Source organism: Perca flavescens, chromosome 6 (assembly GCF_004354835.1).
Source record: "Perca flavescens isolate YP-PL-M2 chromosome 6, PFLA_1.0, whole genome shotgun sequence".
Taxonomy (NCBI): Eukaryota; Metazoa; Chordata; class Actinopteri; order Perciformes; family Percidae; genus Perca; species Perca flavescens.
In genome coordinates, this window is record NC_041336.1 from 8,684,056 (window position 1) to 8,700,188 (window position 16,133).

At 40.5% G+C, this 16,133-nt stretch overlaps 1 protein-coding gene across 5 annotated transcripts in view; it reads left to right on the top strand.

Annotated features, from left to right (window-relative positions):
* The window catches only part of sema6cb (semaphorin 6Cb), a 167,724-nt gene that overhangs the window by 17,041 nt on the left and 134,550 nt on the right, over nucleotides 1-16,133 (top strand). For 4 of the 5 annotated variants that reach the window (XM_028579971.1, XM_028579970.1, XM_028579973.1 and 1 more), the window contains exon 2: nucleotides 5,397-5,479. The exons of the other annotated variant lie outside the window; for it this stretch is intronic. The gene's annotated coding sequence lies outside the window, so the exon portion shown is untranslated. The remainder of the gene's footprint in view (nucleotides 1-5,396; nucleotides 5,480-16,133) is intronic. 5 annotated transcript variants of the gene reach the window in all.

Here is a 16,133-nt window from a genome sequence, read left to right on the forward strand (position 1 = left end):
ACAGGTCAGGACAGGTTTTAAGCAACACCTGTATTTGCATGAGAAAACAAAGGCAAGTGGCAGTACATGTATCACCCCAACTGACAATTTCAATATCAATCATAGTTTACAGACTGACTTTGTGGTTCAGCTTTGACCTAAAATACATACTGTAGTACGTTTCTGTGTACAATGAGGGATTATGGCAAACCTTTTGGGTGCACTCACTCGCCGTTACCTCCAAATAAAGTGGTTTAGATGGTCCCACTAACCTGTTTGTTTACAATCTTTTTGATCGTCGGACTGCTCGTGTTTGTTGGCCCATCTGCCTTTATTTTAACAACGTTGCAATGTTCCTAGATCTCAGCAATTATTTTGGTAAATACAATGTGATCACATCCGAAAGGTATGAAACTCCAAGTAGTGTGATTTACCTACAGTAGAATAGTAGAAATATACTAATGTACACAAAAAGCAAAAAATATAGAAATACAAGGTTACGATTCGATTAAAAATGCTAAAGTTGAAATAAAATGAGTAAAAACAATTAAAAAGACAATATGCAGTAAGTCACTGTTTTTTATGCCTCGACAGTTATATGTATTGCTATTTATTTCTCCCCATGAAACTGTATGGAGCATTGAACCAAAGCTTAATTGTTTTCTTTCAGGGTAACTTTTTTTTTTTTTCACTTCCAGCCAGTAAGCCACTATAATTTCCTAAAAGATGGTGTTTTCTCAATAGTGCTTTTTCAGAATTACTGCCATATCATGATATTTGAGCAGCAATCTTGGGCTCACACAGGTTTAATTTTGATGAGTTTCCAAAGGACAACTGTAATTATGAATAAAAAGTTTGTCCGTATCATGTATCTGCAATGGCAGGATGCCATTTACATGTCTCACATCTCCTCAAGTAAAATGGAAAGGTCACAAATAAGACTGAAATGGAGAGCTCATCATCACCCTCAAACCTGAATTATCCATATCAGTGTGGCGGTGATATTTGAAGCTGATTATTTTTTTTTTATCTGCTTGAAGAAGCACTAAACTTCAGAGGCGTCATCGTGTCCTTTTGCTGAACTGCTGAATAAAGACATTTACAAGTCCGATATTAAATCAAGCTCTAATCCAGACCGACTTGACTGGATCCATAAAATAGCCAAAATTGTATGTGTTTGGTTGCAGTTGTTGATCTCAGCCTTCAAGCTTTTAAAGCTTACTTTCCAGCACATACTCTATATTGGACTGTGCCCCTTGCAGCATTGCAATATATCTCCGTCTCAAGCAAAAAAAATATTTTGATTACATTTTGATAGAATTCATAGATGTGATTTGAACAAAATAAGAAAACTCGAGAAATCATAGTTTTAAATCCAACAAATAGAGAAGAGACCCATAGTGGTCTCTCGTTGCCAGACCTTCCTCCACAGCGCTGCGGTAGAGGGTCTGGCGAGTCCACACAGCATTCCGGGATGGGAGAAAAACGTGCTCTAGTTTATTGGCATTTCTTTAAACCAATCACAATCCTCATGGGCGTTACTAAGCTCCCCACAGAGCCGCTGCGAAATCGCCTCGGGAAGGAACTTGATTTGGTGGAACGTGTACGTTCAAAAGTTGCTTTAGTTGTGCAACAGAAAACTCAAATTTTTTTTACCCTGCAGAGATCGGAGGAGCAGTTAACCATAGTCCTCATAAATTGCCCAGAGTTTAAAATTCCAACACAAAGAAAGCGGAAGGAAACGGACATCGGCGAAAAGACATGCATCCGGCGGAATATCCTGCGGCACCGGAGCAATCCCGGAAGTGGAACGTTGTGGTTAAAGACTAGAACCGTAGCAGCACTATGCCTGTGGCCACAGAATACATTCTTTTTATTTAAGGCTTGCTAAGAAAGAGAAAAAGAAGAAATAAGAACTGGAGAAGAGAGCTTTTGTAAAGTGGCTGACCAGTATGATGTAATGGTCTTGGGTTTTGGATGATCTCAAGAAGCTTCTTCTAAGGTTGATCCTCAGACCAGATGGGGCACCCTGGAGTTTTAATCTGGGATAATGAGCGACTTAATCTCCCTACTGTGGGCTTTAGTTGATTAATCAAACTGGCGAGGAACTGTGCGTGACAGTACAGGGTGCGATGTTTTGAATATATTTTTCCCTCTAGCCTTCTCTTTGCCATGCAAACCCCACCCAGCTCGTACTCTTAATGTATTCAGATAGACAATAACAAGTGCTGCCCGACAGGCCGACACAGGGCTAATCGTTCCTTCCCTGCATTCCTCTGAACACATGTTGTGTATTCTTGCATTGTTAATGGGAACTGACATAACCGGATAGGTTGCGTTAACATCTCCTATCCCACCGTCTTGTATCCATTTACCAAATCAATAAAATTGATTCCGCAAGTGTGCGGTTTGAAGAGTTGATACATCCATAAACAATTCTGCAGATTAAGAACTAAGAGCTCGAGGTAGCCTAAGAAATCAAAACAAGTGAAACATTCGCTCCAACGGTTCAGAGGCCAAAGCATTGATTTATTAATTACGCTCTGTTTTGGTTCCAAGTTGTGTTTTTTCGTCATATTTCGTCAGGAGTTGAGTCCGAGCCCAGGCTGGACCAGAGTATTTAAGCCAGGGAATCGTTTCTTACTTTTCATTCTCTTTGCTTGTTCAGAACAAATTAAGCCAACACAAATTTCTCTCTCATTTCTTCCCATAATTCAAAATGTAACTTAGGTTTTTTGGAGTTTAAAATGTTCTTTGTGTGAGGAATGGTGCTTACAGTGGTATTGAATTGTGAGGCTTGCAAAATCTGCAAGCTCTACCTGCTAAATTGCAAGTGGATGATGATGATGGAAGACACAATTCTAGCAGATGGCCAGCTGATCCACATCCCTGAAACCCTTCTTGGTTTTGCTATAAAGCACAAACCCATTCTGCTAAATTAATCACAATGCATTTAGGGGCAATTTGTAGTCTGGGAACTTTAAGTGCCTCAGAGGTAGTCTGGAACCTTTTGTTGAGCCTGCGCTGGAATTTGTTTTCCTCCCAAGGCCTTATCTGCCCGCTTTTTTCACAGGCAGTACTGTAAGTTCGGAGCTGATTTGTTAGTTTCTACAAATGGTGAGCACAAACCTTTTGTCGATCAGCATTTCACTCCACTGAAACACAAAAATAATGACCATATGGGCTATCCAATGGTATCATGCTAGACCCAGGATAGGATATTGATACACAACACGACAGCCACACTCTTCATCCAGGGCTTGCTGTCCGTTTGTCAAACCAAAGAGAAGTGAGCACGGAGGAGAAAAAAATAAGATGGCGAGCTGGCTTTGCCCTAACCTTAACTGAACCATCATCAGCATGTGGCTGCAAGCTGGTGTGTTTGCTAATCCGGAGGGTGCTGCCTCTGCAAGTCTTCCTGGGCTCTGCTACTTGAAACGTGCTGGGCTTGAGGTCAAAACTGTCATTATTTGTCAGAATTAGTCTTTTGTGCAGTTTAGGATCCAACTATCTCATTCATTTCATAGCATCCCAACAAGGCTTAATAAAAGATTATAGCCAATTATCGTCAGGTTGAGGTATGGATAAGCTGCACAGAACGTTGCTTTCCAGAAAATTGTCAGGTTAATGAATCTCTAAAATTACAGTACAATTGCTTATTGTGATGTCTTTTTTTCAATTTGAATTTGGCACATAAACCCCTCTGAGATTATGCACAAGATTGGACCTCTGATTGTTTTTTTTTTTTATGCTTAATGTCCAATTCCTGGAGCAGGAAAATACATTTGCTATATGTCCGGGAGACAGCTTCTTCAAAGGCAAAGAAAATTGCTTATCAAGCCCAGTGAGGTTGTTGCTTATTTTATTTAATTTTTTGTAATTTTTTACATATCAGCTTGCAGATTAAATGTTTTTTTTTGTGTAATATCTGATGAAGCTTAGGCCCCGTCCACACGTACCAAAACTATCTTTTTTTTTTTACCCGTCTTCCCTGGATTCGTTTCAAGAATAGTTGCGTCCAAACGAATCCACTTGTAAATGACTCAATACGCTACTTCATATGCCAGGCCTATAGGTGGCGCTGTTTCTGCTACAGAAATTCGCCAAAAAACGGAGAAGAAGAGCATGGTCACTTCCACTTCCCATCATAACATGACTAGCTAGATTATAATTTACTCTTAATACGTCCGTGGACTATAATAACTTTCACCACTGCTCATTTTATAAAGGCCGCCGCAAGAAAATGTCTTTGTTTACGTTGTATAATGTGCTGTTGGATTGCTTTTTTATTTTGCATGATTGCAGCGCGCTAGCAGCGAGCTAACGTTAGCGCGCTAACGTTCGCTAGCTCTAACATCAGCAGAGTCAAACAAACATCAATGATCCATGAATGATGTCTTTTTAATAATCTATACGTTTCTCTTGCAGTAGCCTTTCTACAATAAGCCGTGGTAAAAGTTACTATAATCCGTTCAAGGAGTTGATAAGCAGACAGATTAGCTAGCTAGTTGATAAGTTATCTACTTCCACTTTATAAACAGATAGCCATAGCAGCTAACGTTAAGGTTACGTCAATGGTTACTTCGCTGCTGGAGCAGTCAGCTACTTTAGCGATGTTTAACGTTGGCTACTTAACGTTAGCAATATATCTTGTGTAGAATCCAGAGGGAAGGGTCAGGGAGCAGAGACAAAGTATTTAAATGAAGTGAGCTGGTTTGACCACGGAGATGGGACATGCTCGCTTAGCTTCACCGCAGTTGTGTGCGTCAGCGGCCGTGGGAGAGGGTGTAAAAGAGGGGTGTGGCGATGACATCATCGATACGGATCCGTATTCACCATCCATATGAAGCCAAACGAGAGCCGTTTTCGGATTTTTTCACACTGAGACCTGGTTTCAAAAAAGTGCGTTTTCAGGCAGTGCGTTTGCAGGATTCGTCTGGACGGTCGGCCCAAACAATGCAAAACGTGCGTTTGCACAAAAAAACGTTTCCGTGTGGACGGCCCCTAAGTTTAGGTTTGTGCACTGCTAAGGTGAAGCCATTTTTCTGGGAGCATATTGCTGGAGCAGATTGTGAGCTGAGATGCCATCATCTGATTTGTATTAGTTTGAGCTCTTAGATTTGTCAAAAGATTTAGTTCACTTACGGCACAAGCAACCTGTTGTATCAACCATGTCTCTTCACCAGAGTTCAAAGCAACACTTTTATGTCACATTTTGGTTTTCCTGATGAAAGTGAACGGTATCTCCAGTGTCAAGTCTGCAGTTATTATTCCTAGTTTGGACATTTGGAGTTCTTTGAAGAAAGATGCATGATTGCTCTGACTGCTCATAGAGGCTTTGTTTGCATCACTGTTCAGCTGTCCTGCATTATGTCGCACACAGACAGATGTAATCATGATTTATTTCTTCTTCACAGACACACTGACAGCTGCTGTCTTAACCAGCCTTCACCAACCTGCTATACTTACCTGCTTGGTGGATCGCTGTTTGAAAGATAAGGTACAGTACAAATGCTGTTTTGTTTTTGAAGTGGATCCTGTGTAATTAAGAGTTGAGGACTTGTTTCAGGGAGACTTGGACTCTCTGTTCAATGATCTTTCAAATGCAGTATTTAGATTTGAATTGGATGTAATGTGACAGACTAAGGTCTACTTTCAGGAGACGTCCACAGAGACCACTTAATTAATGGATGCCTTGTGAAAATACTGCAACTAAATCAGCTTTTTGAATTGGATATCGTCTACTCAATTATCTTCTCATTTTAATCAAATGTCAAGGAATGAGCTTTTCAATATTTCACACTTTAATGAAGAGTTTTTCCCCACCAAGGACAAACTTAGTTCAAAATCAGCTAATGCATTACATATGCATTGCAATAAATTGGCTAAGTTAGAGCCACTGAAGCATTGTGCTCACTGTCTATTATGCATTGTTGTATTGTTGAGTAGCATGGGTCCTACGTGAATGCAATTTTTTCAGCCAATTGGATGGGTTGTGGTTATTTTCACATGAAAGATTTCTGTGTTTTTGTTTCGGTCTGAGCTTGCCTGATTTTGCAGGAGCGGGAGATTTTGTTGGTAAATGTGAGATGTTCGAGTCACACACGTCTCGTCTTCATATCAGAAACAAGGAAATTAATTTGGCGACGTATGTGTCTCATGTCAACCCGTTCCCACTCCCGCTTGGTCAGTAGCTCTCAGAGTCACATACTGACGCAAAGTCTGGCACGTGGGACTGCTGGTATTGGTTGAAGTCGCGGGAAACACCGGTTATTGGTCAAATTTGCGTGTCGCACCGAATTCACGTGATTGGTTGAATTTGCGTGAATTGTTACAATCGCGAGTGACTGATTTACCTAAAGATGTGTTTTCTGATCTTTTTAATTGTTGCTCATTAAGTCAGAACTCTTTATTATACAGTTATAGAGAATACTTGAGATTTGAGACCATGTTTTTATGGGCTTTAAGTGTAACTAAACCATTAATCACATTTTCTGATGAACAAGTATCGGGAGAGACTGGTCTAGGATTACTTGGCTCTTCAGTTTATTTAGTATCTCTGAGGCCCTTGTAGCGTTGCATTGTTGTAGTTCATAGTTGTCTGTCTGTTTCTCTACTGGTAAGTCCACTACCACATATATCTACTCTAAACATGCTATCAGTTGCATGTCCATCTGTCCTGTCCCAGAGTTTTTTTTTTTTTTTTAATAAATCAAAATCAATGGTCTGAGGATATAGGGTGCCATATTCTGCACAGATTGTAAAGTGCAGGACAAACTTTCATGTCTATCCACTGTCACTATAATAAATGGGGGAAAAGCCCCAAAAAATAATATAAAAAAAGAAATGCGTCAGAAACCTGTAGAATCGCCGAGAAGCTACGGTGTCTGGCCGGGCATTTCCCCAGTGAGCTTGAATGTGGACAGTAGAGGACAAGGCCAAGGAGCGCGGATGACAGGACGCCTCATGGGATGGCTGCAAACAGATGGCTGGCCAGATGCAGGCCGCGTGTGACCTTGAAAGCATCAGAAGGTAAAAACCGCAACAAATGTCTGAAAAACAAGTGACGATTTACAATACCGCAGGAGTGGCAGTTCTGTGGTTATACTTGTTGGTGTGCTGTGGTTTAGATGTTACTGTGGTGCATTAGTTTGTGCGATCACGCATACAGTCCAGGTTTCATGGACACAAAGCTTTTTTTTATTTATTTTTTTTAATGGAAAAAGTTCCGGTTGTTGTTGCAGAGAGGTCACATTATTCAGGTTCCAGTCTCTGCAACTTTACCTTAGCATGGTGGACTTATCTAAGCTCTTTTTCCGTAGTTTATCTTGATCATCAGATTCATGGATGATAATTTACTAGGATTATCAATTAGATGGGAGGTCTATAAAATGTCAGTAAATAGTGAAAAATGGCCATAGGCATTTACAAAAGCCCAAACTGGCTTTTGCTAAATGATTTGCCCAACCAACAGTCCAAAGCCGTAACTCAACTTACTATCACAGAAGATGAAGTAAACCTGCAAATAGCTGCAACTACTGGCTTTCTTGCATTTCTTGCAGTTAAACGATACTCAATTACCAAAATTGTCAGGGATTATTTTTCGGTCAACCGACTTATTGATTAATCAACGAATCTTTTCAGTTTTATTTCTCACGTTTGATTGACATTAATGACTTGAACAGGCATTCAGTCTCAGGTGTTGTTTCAATGTTGTCAGACCTGATCTTCTGATCCTTTGAAAGGGTTTCAGAGAACCTTTTAGGCATGTCTCTACAGGTTTGCACCTCACTGTGTGTGTTGCATTGGGTGTGATGCCATTGACAAGTCACACGTTTGATGCACAGATGTCCAATTCCTGCAAAATATCCTGATTTAAATGTTACAAAAGGAATTGGTAGTGAAAACACTTGGCCACACTAGGTTCTCTAGTGGATTGTTTTAGTTAAAGGGAAGTTAACACCGTCACTGGCTGAACAGTAGTGATCATTTGTCAATACCAGAAGAGATCCATTCCTCATACAAGTCAGGCAGCCGACTGTGAAGCGAACGCCACCAGCAGCCTGATATTGGACAGGCCCCTGGGGCTTTGAGCCCAGCAAAGAGTGCCATGATCAGAGCTGGAACTGGATGGTGAGGTGGGGGTCTGTGAGAAATAAGACGAGACGGAGGAGGGTGGAGGTGTCAGGCGTATAATTGGGGTGAGGAGATCTCGGGGGTGGATAGAGGGAAGCTTTATTAAGACCGCTCAAGTCTGATGTGCTCGCACGGCCGCCTAGCTCTTCCTCGCACACCCATGTCCATGGGCCAATCTTCCATTTCCACAAGAGACTCTGTAACAACAAAGGGATGAAGGGCACAGTCTTCGAGCTCCTTTCAGTTAAAGATAAGACAAAAGACCCCATTACTTGAAATGCACTGATGGGGAGGCAGCAGTGTATGGATATGCCTTTTTTTTTTTTTTTTTTTTTTTTTTAAATCAAGGCCTATTGTTTCTGCTTCCTTACTGTTGAGATACGTTGTTATTACCTATAATAGCACTGTTGTATCCTGAGATGCTGTAGATTGTCTCAGTTGCACTTCAGTGAAATGCCAGCCATTCTTTCTGCAGTCTACCATTAACCGGTGACTGCTTAACGGCATAACCTCCCCTGGATTCACTTACTCTTTGTAGAAAAAGCTTCTTTTCTTGCACGTTTGCTTAAAATAGTTTTATGCATTAGCCATTCAGTGACACATTTAGACAGTGTACACATGACAAGCACATTATATTCTGCTTGTATTATGTTTTGGTTGAGAGCCAGCAAATACATGGCTTGAAAATGTATTGAGAGCAGAACATTTATGAAATACTTACATACACCCCAAAGTGTAGGCAAATATTTGAGCTCAGAATGGATAAAAGCAGAATAATCTCTTGTTTTGCCTCGCAAGGGAAAACGATCTTTCCAGGGTGATTTCCCCCGTGACCGATTGTATCACGTCTGATGGTGAGATTAACTGCTTATTTTCCCCACCGAGACCATTGAAATGTCACTTTTGATCAATGAAGTTGACTCAATAATTGAAAGCTTTTGTAGATGCATGCTTTCTTGACTTGGACATCATGAAATTGTCTGCCATCCCACAAAAGCAGATTTTGTAAGTGACATAACAAAGATTATGAGTTGAAGCAGGAGGCGGTTTTGGACCAAATTAGTGTCGTTGTCGTCCCCCCAGTTCTCTGCTGTAAATTGGTTTATGTGGAACTCATGAAAAAGGGGCTGGAGGTCTGTTCTCTGCTTTTTAGTAGCTTGTTAATCCCCGGCAGCTCTGGCCGAAGGGAGAGCTGCTTGCACATACACGGCCCTTGTGGAAATGGTGCTACTCCTCCTCCAGCCCTCTTCCGTCCTCTTTCCACTCTGTCCTGCAGGGCTTGGCTAATCCTCTGCCTTGTCATGGTGGGGAGATTGTGGGCTTTTTCAAAGCCCTTTGCTGGCTGGACTTCAAAGTTTCAGCGATGCAGAGACTTGGGGAGGTGGGAGAAAATGAGGTCCACCGCAAGCAAAGACTGTGAGGGGTCATTCAGGAGGCAATTTCAAGAAAGTTGTGGTCTCATTTATTGATTGAAAAGACAGGGCCGTGAAGTTGGGGGTGATGTGTGCAGGGCTTTTGGGTCTAGCTTTGAATTTGCCTTGTTTTATTGTTTCATAAAAATATACACAAGACAATATGCATGCGATAAATGGCATTAAACTCAAACAAGATGTGACACTTAAAGCTGAATAGTTTTTCTTCCTGTTTACAATGTTTAAACTCTAACATATCTGCAACCGTGGAGGGTTTTTTACAATTTGTTTTACAAACTGCTGCCAAAATCCACAGTGCAAGGAGAGGTCGATTACCCAAAATTAGTCTGACAAATTCCTCCACTTTTGGGAAAGTTCATTCACTGAGAGAAAAAGAGATCTGTTTCTGAACCCTCCTTTCTACCTCATTTTTGTCTGGGACTAATCTTATCGAGGTCTCATCAATTGAATATTATTCAGCTGGATTCACAGGATGTCTGGATGCCGAAGATTTGGACTCTGTCTTTGTAAGAGATTCAGCACTGATATATTCTCAGATAACACTGAGTAAGATTAGAGTGAGTTCATGCCAGATAAAAACCTAAAATCTCTGATATTAAAATGTTGTGTACACGATGTTGTGTAGTTGGCTGTGCTGGCAGTTTGCTTTGTGTCGTGTTTACAAGCACTAATCATGTTCTGACTCTTGAAAGTGAAATACAAGGGTTCATTTATTACAATTTTTTATTTTTAAAGACACAGACATTCTGTTGTGAATTTTATGATTCTTGTTTTGAATGTACTAAAATGCTGCCGCACTGGCTGTGACACAGCTCATGGAGGCAATGGGTAAGGTACTTTAAAACCCTTAGTACCCCTTTGCATTAATTTGCATCTACTGAGTCATAACTCAGTCAAATCTGAACACACGGACATGATGCACTTTTTTTAAAAGAGATTTTGCTGATTTACAGCAGCCGAGGTTGGCTGAATCTGCTGGATGACGAGGGTCGCGTCATCCAGCCGATTTAAGCAGAACTCCTTTGTTTCGAACTCTGTGCACTGGCACCACGGAGGAAAGCCACACACTGTTTATCTACACACACTGCCCACACAAACGGGACACAGAGTTGGATTGAAATCGGCAAAGTATCCCTTTAAGTCAAACTGTCAGTTTTGATTAACTGTCTATAAATCTGCTTCAAAATCATAGAAAAAAATTATCCTTTTAACTCCAGAATCATGTTTTTTGAAGGTTTCTTTCTTGCTAATTTGGCATATTTGTGATGCTGATGACTATGTCAATAAGCAGTTTAAAGCTTCACCCTGGGGTAACCCTTCGTAAAGGTTAGTGAGTTTTAGCTCAACAAGGAGGATTATGTCATTAACTATGGCGTTCTTAGTAGCAGCTGTGATTGAGTTTTATCATATTCCATTCAATTTATGTCATTAGTTCCGCTTACTTAAAATGGATTATAGATGATATCGGTATGCTCGGGGTGCTATCAGACCTACAGTTTGTTGACTCTGTTCTGAACCGTAGCAGAAAAGTTTACTTTGTTGGAACCGCTGACCAACGGCTTAACAAAAGTTGCAAACCTGCCTGTTAGCGCAATCTTAGAAACGGCTTTGATGTGCTTTCTCCTTTTTTTTTTTTTTTTTTTTTTTTTCAATTGGATTTAGGACTACAACTACTGATGATTTTCATTAATCTCTTGTTTGGTTTTTCAATTAATTGATTGATTGTTTAGTATAGAAAAATGTCAAACAAAAAACATCAATGAAGCAACCTGGAAACAGTCCGGCGGTCGCCTCGGAGCCAGAACGCAGTGCAGCTCTTTGCCTTAACAGAACATGGAGAAAAGCAGCAAACCCTCACTCTGACTCTGACTCTGACCCGCTGACTAATTAGCACCAGTCGGAACTGTTTCCCCCATAAATCCATGTTGTTGCAGCAGACTAGAGCTGAAACGAGGAGTCAATGAATCGATAAGTTCATTAACAAAATAAATCCTTTTTAGTTATTTTGATAATTGATTAATCGTGTAAGTCACTTTGTGAGCAAAAACGGTAAACATTCAGTAATTCCAGCTTCTCAAATGTGAGGATTTTATGCTTTTTTTTTTTGTCATATTACAGGGCTTGACATTAACTTTTTGAGGCACTTGTCCTTCGGACAAGTACATTTACGTTTCACTTGTCCATGAACAAAAGTCACTTGTCCGGGTAAAGATTAATCATTTTATAATTTTTTTTTATGTTTTGCTAATGCAGAATTTTAAGAAACCATTTAAAGCATCCAAACACTATCAAAATTAATACAATTCAGTTTAAACAGTAGAAACAAATGTGTCCCAAGAATAGATTTCCCCTTCAACAAGAAAAAAGGATCTCCAGACTCGTAATACAAAGTTATACTTTGCACGCAGGTGTGCAGAAGTTAATATATTGAGATTCTAAGTGAATATTTTAAAGTTTCTCATTACTTTCAGATTCCTAGTCAATATTCTAAGTTACTATGTCAATTGAGATATTTTGAGATATTGAGTCAATATATTGAGATTGTAAGTCAATATTTTGAATGTTCTCATTGCTTTGAGATTCTTAGTCAATATTCTGAGTTACTAAGTCAATATATTGAGATACTGAACCAATATGTTGAGTTACTAAGTCAATATATTTCGATACTAAGCCAATATATTGAGATTAAGTCAATATTTTATAGTTTCTCATTACTTTGATATTCTTTGTTTATATTCTGAGATACTGAGTCAATATATTGAGATACTAATTCAATATTTTGACCAGAGGTAGTGGTGACTTGAACTTATACTATATCTTTTTTTTTTTTTTTTTTTTTTTTTTTTTTTTCTTCTACAATTTCACTTACCAAGGGATCCTTTAAAAAGGTGTAGCTACTTTTACAGTTGATTATTACCTGATATTTAATCCTTTACAAACGAGTAGCGGAGCAGCTAGTAACGTTACGAGGCAGAGAGCCAGCCGTCAAGAGTCAAATTAACTTCATGCTTCATCCGCACAAAGCACACTTCTATCGCCACGAGTGACAGCTTTATTCGGCTCGTTTTCTGTGAACGATGTGGGGACGGGGTAACGTTAAAGCGTAGTTAGCTTGCTAACGTTAGCTAACTAACACCGGCTGCCTGGCTTGCTGGTTCCGCGGTGCTTTCATGCTGTATCGCTTACAGAGAAGGAGCTGAACAGTGGGCTGGGTCTAACGTCAGCGGTCCGCTCTCCCGCTGCTGCTGGGTCTAACGTTAGTTAATGTATTTGTTTAAAATCGGTAAAGTAAAATCTGTAACATAAACGGAATGAGTGGCACACAAAGCACATTGCTATCGCCACGAGTGACTTCTGTTTTCAGCTTGTTTTCTGTGAACGATGTGGCGAGGAGGTAACGTTAAGGTGGAGTTAGCAAGCTAACACCGGCTAGCTCGCCGTGCTTTCATGCTGCTTCGCTTTCGGAGAATGCGCTGAACAGCGGGCTGGGTCTAACGTTAGCGGCCCGCCGACCCACTGCCCGGGATTGTGGGGTAAAATATGTATTTGTTTCAATTCTGTAACATTGACGAAATGAGTGGCATTTTGATTTGTTTGAGTTTTAACTTGTCCAGTGGGGCAAGTAAATTTCTCTTCCACTTGTCCTACAAAAACTCCACTTGTCCCGGACAAGCGGACAAGCCTTAATGTCGAGCCCTGTATTATATTAAACTGATTTTAAATTTGTGTTTTTAGATTGTTGATAAAACAATTTAAATACTCCACATTGGGGTCCTGGGTATTCTTCACTATTTTCTGACCATTTTGTGGATAAAATGATTAATGGAGAAAGCAATAGTCAGGTTCATCAATAATGACAATACCTTACAACAGATTATTGAGCATTTTCTGTCCAGGCTTTCAGTCAACCTTTCTCATCCCCCACACGGCAGTGAATACGAACAAGAAGAATGGCTCATTGACCATAAACGCTTGTGCTTTATGAGTGCAGTTGGTGCAGTATGTGGAAATTGATCAGAAGCTGTTTGCGTAATGGACAAACCAGTGTGATTAGTTGTATTGACAGCAGAGCTTTTCCCCCTCATACCCGGTAGAAAGAGCAGTGCGTATTTTATTGCAAAGATAGTTTGGTAGATGGTACTGTAAAACTAGGCAGCGCTGATCACTGCTGTTACTGTATTGCCTGTTTCTCCCCTCAGATGTTTTCAGGAACTTATTTTTTGCTCTGTTTAACTGTAAGACAAGATTGTTAGTTACCAGCCGGCCATCATATTGATTCTGTGATAGGCTCTCATTATGTCAAACCACCAGTGGGAGTGTTATTGGTTTGCGCAGTGCATTCTGGTTGTTGTAGGTTTTCGACCTATCGAACGAAAGGGTATACCACAGCCCATTTTCTCAGTTTTCTCTGGCCATGTAGCACCAATTAAAAAATGTGTGCACCATTCTACTGCATAGACAGCCTAGTTTTATGAAACAAACCTTCTTTCCAGCAGTAAAATACTTCTTTAAGGAATCAGTGTGTCCTTTTTCTGATTGTTGCAGGTATTAGTTACAGGGATTTATCTGGTCATCACTTTTTCAAAGACCTATCGACACTACAACTACAGTGACAAACCGCACACAGGTGACATCTCACATTGAGTTACAGAGGATTTTCTTTTTTGCAATCAAATTCTGTGTGCTACAATAATGATTACTTTAATAACTGATTAATCTGTGCACGATTTTAGATAAATTGTTTAGAAGGTACTGAAAAAAAGTACCAAGGTGACGTACTCCAGTGGATTGTTAGGGTGGAACCCCAAGATATTCGGTTAGGGTTAGGCCTATTTTAAACAGGGAAAAAAAAGAAGTGAATCCAAATGTTAACTTACCTATTCATTTTTCTATTTAACAACTCATTGTTTCATCACTAATTTAGTCCCTACAGGCATGCGTGCAGCCTGGCATGTCATTCATTTATTTATTTATTTTTTTAGATCATGTTTTGGGGCATTTTTAGTCCTTTATTTTTAAAGGACAGATGAAGACATGAAAGGGGAGAGAGAGAGAGGGAATGACATGCAGCAAAGGGCCGCAAGACGGTGTCGAACCCGCAACCGCTGCGTGCACCTGCTCTACCAACTGAGCTAACCCGGCCACGGCATGTCATTCTTTTACCCATAGGTAGAGTTCAGCAGTGCGACAGTAAAACATGCCATCAACTGGCATTTATAGGATTTTAATATGTGGAAATAGATTCTGAGGGGCTTCTTGTGGGGCTTTTCCCCAGTTAAAGTGCATATTTACATACATATGAACCTATAAATAACCACCTATCTTTTCAGTTCTGCTTTTGCAATGAATTTAATTATCTTAAAGCCTTTTTTTCTCCAGAGCAATCTGACTTAAATTAAGCCCTCCATCATGACCACCTTCAGCCCATAACTCTGCACTATGCGACTGGCCCATGATGGATGACTTGTAGCCGACACAGGTGGACACGTTCACTAAATCTCCATCCATCCCAAAAACCCACTTAACTCCCACCATTTTCAATAAAATCGACCGTCTCATACCTCTACGTGTGTGTGGGTGTTGGAAATTTGTTCATCTTCATTCATGCCTTCTCAGCGGGCTTCGCCCCTGCACTCAATATCCAATTTCTGCCCAACTGTGGGATGAAGAAGCGGAACACTGTTGAGTTTCTCTCCACATCAGCACACACCTTCGGCGGGGCTGATCCATGGAGAGGAGGGTTAAACGCTCTCCTCATAAGCACATGCGCGTCTCAGAGATCAGGGCCACGAGAGTGGGCGGATGGGACGAGAACGGGAGGCGAGGATGAAGCTGTTGAGAGGGTAAAGAAGGTGATAACTGATGGCCAGCTTCAGAGGAAGTGGCACAGACAAGCAAGATGATAGATTTTTTTTTCTTTTTTTTTTTTCTTTGTGGTACAGCAGAGCATTTTCAGACATACACACACACACTTATCAGTCCTTTCTTCCTTTGCAGTTATTTTCAATCACTACTTCTCTCCCCCATTATTTGTTTTGTTCTCTATCGTATTCCTTTTCACCTGTCTTATCTCTTCAATCTCCACCTTCTTCGACAGAGCTGTGATTGGAGAACACTGAGCACCAATGATCCAATCTCCTCCCTATTCATAGACTTCAGAGCACTTTCCCTCTTTTCCCACCTTCCACATCACTTGACACCGAGCCTGCTGCCTCTGCTTTTTACCTCTTTGTTTCACACATTTTGTTTAGCTTTTAAGTCCCCTTTTTACTTATCTGACTGACTTTCCTACGGTTTATAAAAAAAAAAAAAAAAATTGACATGGCATCACAAGCAAAAGGCTTGGTAAGCTTTTTAGAGACCGTCACGGTGCACCATTCCCCCATCGTAATTACTGCTGAAACAAGCACCTCTGGGAAGTTTCAGCGCTGGTGGACCCGTCATTACTGACAATCTCCCAGCCTTTATCTGCCACAGCTAAGATGCTCTCGCACCGCGGGGCGGTTATGATTGCCTTACTGAGCTGGGGGAGGAAGAAGAAAGGAGAAGAAAAAAAAAAAAAGAGGATGATCAGAGAAAGGGAGC